The sequence below is a fragment of the Schistocerca serialis genome, chromosome 3 (assembly GCF_023864345.2).
Source record: "Schistocerca serialis cubense isolate TAMUIC-IGC-003099 chromosome 3, iqSchSeri2.2, whole genome shotgun sequence".
Lineage (NCBI taxonomy): Eukaryota > Metazoa > Arthropoda > Insecta > Orthoptera > Acrididae > Schistocerca > Schistocerca serialis.
Genome location: NC_064640.1, coordinates 123076017 through 123080594, shown reverse-complemented (window position 1 = coordinate 123080594; position 4578 = coordinate 123076017). Strand labels below are relative to the sequence as shown.

The following is a 4578-nucleotide window of genomic DNA, read 5'->3' as shown; positions in this document are numbered from 1 at the left end:
TCTGATTTCTCTTATTTTATTTTGATGATGATTCCTACCTATGTAGGTTGGGCTCAACAAAATATTTTCGCATTCGGAAGAGAAAGTTGGTGACTGAAATTTCGTAAATAGATCTCGCCGCGACGAGAAACGTCTTTGCTGTAATGACTTCCTTCCCAATTCGCGTATCATATCTGCCACACTCCCTCGCCTACTACGTGATAGTACAAAACGAGCTGCCCTTTTTTTCACCCTTTCGATGTCCTCCATCAATCCCACCTGGTAAGGATCCCACACCGCGCAGCAATATTCTAACAGAGGACGAACGAGTGTAGAGTAAGCTGTCTCTTTAGTGGACTTGTTGCATCTTCTAAGTGCCCTGCCAATGAAACGCAACCTTTGGCTCGCCTTCCCCACAATATTATCTATGTGGTCTTTCAAACTGAAGTTGTTCGTAATTTTAACACCCAGGTACTTAGTTGAATTGACAGCCTTGAGAATTGTACTATTTATCGAGTAATTGAATTCCAACGGATTTCTTATGGAACTCATGTGGATCACCTCACACTTTTCGTTATTTAGCGTCAACTGCCACCTGCCACACCATACAGCAATCTTTTCTAAATCGCTTTGCAACTGATACTGGTCTTCGGATGACCTTACTAGACGGTAAATTGCAGCATCATCTGCGAACAACCTTAGAGAACTGCTTAGATTGTCACCCAGGTCATTTATATAGATCAGGAACAGCAGAGGTCCCAGGACGCTTCCCTGGGGAACACCCGATATCACTTCAGTTTTACTCGATGATTTGCCGTCTATTACTACGAACTGCGACCTTCCTGACAGGAAATCACGAATCCAGTCGCACAACTGAGACGATACCCCATAGGCCCGCAGCTTGATTAGAAGTCGCTTGTGAGGAACGGTGTCAAAAGCTTTCCGGAAATCTAGAAATACGGAATCAACTTGAGATCCCCTGTCGATAGCGGCCATTACTTCGTGCGAATAAAGAGCTAGCTGCGTTGCACAAGAACGATGTTTTCTGAAACCATGCTGATTACGTATCAATAGATCGTTCCCTTCGAGGTGATTCATAATGTTTGAATACAGTATATGCTCCAAAACCCTACTGCAAACCGACGTCAATGATATAGGTCTGTAGTTAGATGGATTACTCCTACTACCCTTCTTAAACACTGGTGCGACCTGCGCAATTTTCCAATCTGTAGGTACAGATCTATCGGTGAGCGAGCGGTTGTATATGAGTGCTAAGTAGGGAGCTATTGTGTCAGCGTAATCTGAAAGCAACCTAATCGGTATACAATCTGGACCTGAAGACTTGCCCGTATCAAGCGATTTGAGTTGCTTCGCAACCCCTAAGGTATCTACTTCTAAGAAACTCATACTAGCAGCTGTTCGTGTTTCAAATTCTGGAATATTCCATTCATCTTCCCTGGTGAAGGAATTTCGGAAAAATGCGTTCAATAACTCCGCTTTAGCGGCACAGTCGTCGGTAACAGTACCATCGGCACTGCGCAGCGAAGGTATTGACTGCGTCTTGCCGCTTGTGTAATTTACATACGACCAGAATTTCTTCGGGTTTTCTACCAAATTTCGAGACAATGTTTCGTTGTGGAACCTATTAAAGGCAATCTTGGTTCCATTTTTGATGTTTTCCGAAAGATTACAAACTCACATTTTCACAATCCTAAATGAGGCACCAGTTTAGTTACGAATCAAGTTTAATATGCTGAAATTTTAACGGAACAATGATAAATGTTAAAATAATTGTCCTAGTATACACTGATTTATTTCTTTTTATTTAAATTCTCTTTATATATATATATATATATATATATATATATATATATATATATATATATAATCACCGGTTGTCGTAAGATGACTATTAAAAGATTATAATTAATGTTAGTCTGGTTGGGAATTTGGTAAGCTAGACTGGATACCTGGTGAAACAGTTGCTCAGTAATGCGAGGTTAACTTCCTCAGATAGCTCCCAGCTTTTAAACCGCTTTTATTGTCTTGAATATCAGCACCGCTTTCAGAACAACTTAATGCATCAACTTTACACAGTGAAACAACACTCATCCGAGTAAATGAATTTCTTCAATTGCTCCGTTGCACTGGTTTTGTGGCTTCAGCATGACGTCTCCTTGCGAAGGCCATTTGCATTAGTGATCAGTGGTTTTGGAATACCAGCTCGCAGTGCGATTCCCTGCTTATGGAGCTCCCTTTTTGTGCTGTTTTGGTGCTGACAGCGGTCGCGAGGTCAACGTTCAGTTCCGCGGTGAGTTGTGTAGATGCCATCCATTTATTTTTCGTCACAATGCTTTTCAATCACCTGATGTCACTATCAGTTAACACACACTTTCGTCCGCTTTGTGATTTAACAGATAATGTTTACCTGCTGTTCCTGTATGTGATATAAATCTTCGATACGGTGGCTCTTGAAACACTAAATCCTTCGGCTCCCATAGTTGTGGGAGCACGCGTCATACGAGCACCAACAATTTGCCCAAGTTCGAATGTACTTAGCTCCGACATAGTCCATTGACAACGACACAGAACGCTGTTCTGACCACGACTGGCATTTGCAATGTACTGATGACATTGCACGACTGCCATTCTTGTCCAAATACAGCAGTGAAACCTGAGGGCTTAGCTATAATCTGCATTTACGTTCAAGCATGCCGTTTTCATGTGGCCCACCGGGACCACCCGACCGCCGTGTCATCCTCACACCGGATGCGGATAGGAGGGGCGTGTGGTCAGCACACCGCTCTCCCGGTCGTTGCGATGGCTTTCTTTGACCGGAGCCGCTACTACTCGGTCGAGTAGCTCCTCAATTGGCATCACGAGGCTGAGTGCACCCCGAAAAATGGCAACAGCGCATGGCGGCCCAGATGGTCACCCATCCAAGTGCCTACCACGCCTGACAGCGCTTAATATCGGTGATCTGACGGGAACCGGTGTATCCACTGCGGAAAGGCCGTTGCCTCCTATACATGTAGGCCTGCATCGATATTTAAAAGGACATCATGTTTGAAAAGTGAAGCTTTTCTCCCACTAGGAAGCTCATTACATTAGAGTTTAGAATATGCTCAAGGATCCTTTCAGGATACCTATACTTAATATGAATTAAAGGCCACACCTGTGCGTGTTTTCCTGCCTCTACGTCACGGCTAATCTCAGGAACTACTGTAGGGATCTTTATATTGTTTTGACTGATAGATAGGCTGATTCAGAAGCCAGAGCTCTGTCCTGACAAGCCATTTTTCACCAGACGTCAGGATTGCTTCCGTGAACTGCCGTACGACGACTCCTCTACGCCTAGAATACAAGCTTTCGGCAGGAGAACAATCTGAGACTTTTTCACAACAAATTACCCACCCCGACACGACACTGCAAGTCACTGTTGTACAGAAGAAAGTGTTGTTAATGAGTGACTGTAGGGGATTCAGGATACTAGGACAGAATGTCTGTTTTGTGGGATAAATGATAGCGTACTTTAAATCTGGATATATCGAAATTAATGTGGATGGGTAGGAGAAACATCCCTGAAGTGTTCGAAAATGGTACACTGCTTGACTAGAGTGACGGTGGTCAAGGTTTTCGAGGTACTTTATAGGCCTTAAAATTAGCAAATAGTACCACCGAAACGTTGGCAAAGCGGATAACGTCGCGACTTCACACTTTTTGCACCCCTCGTTCGAAACCCGATTTTTATATTTGTTGTTCATTTATCTTCCCATGTTCATAGATTACTACTACGCGAATGTTTTCCAGTGTGTGTAAAAATAACGTTGTCCTTATTCGTGTACTAAATTTACGTCTGGTGAATGAATTTAAAATAATTTTCTTAGACATGTTTTTAAATTGTTTTCGGTAATTAGTGTAGTGTACCTTGATTCACAAGCAACTACAAGCGACCGTTTCGGGGGGAGTGATCCGGTATTCGTGGTTTGCAGCGAAATTATCGGCAACGCGGCAACTCTTCAGCAGTGTTAACGCCGTTTCTTTCCCGAGTGAGATTCATATGAAGAAACGTTACTGTGGCAAACTCGCCTTCGTTCGATGCTCGCGGTGTTCGGAATTTCTAAGTTTCTAATGTTACTATGATCGGTCTCGTCCAAGGGAATGCACGAAATCTTCCTAAAGAATAAACGTAGGAATAAAATATATTAATTAATTTAAGAATCGGTGTAAGAATGAAGTATAAGAATTCGAGAATTTCGAAGACTGTACCCCTTGTAAGGGTGCAGAGCGTGTGCAGTTTTGTTTATGGTTTCATGAATCCAAATCCACTACACCGTTCAGAGACAATTCAGGACTAAATATCACAAGCCACCATCCCAAAGACAAACCGCTATTAATTGGTAGAATGTGTTCACCGAAAATGGCTATGTAACATATAGGACGCAACAAGTTCGGCAGTATTACATTCTTAGTCGGGGTAAGTCAACGGACGTGCCAGCTTAGAACTGAATATGCCTAGTGTTACAATGTGAAATGTTTTACAGAAACGGATAACACAAGCAGCTGCAACCACACATCAAGACTTGATTCATAGAATGT

At 42.7% G+C, this 4578-nt stretch overlaps 1 pseudogene; it reads right to left on the bottom strand.

Annotated features, from left to right (window-relative positions):
• Positions 1–2882: 2882 nt before the first annotated feature.
• On the bottom strand, positions 2883–3000 carry LOC126472170 (5S ribosomal RNA; annotated as a pseudogene).
• Positions 3001–4578: the final 1578 nt, after the last annotated feature.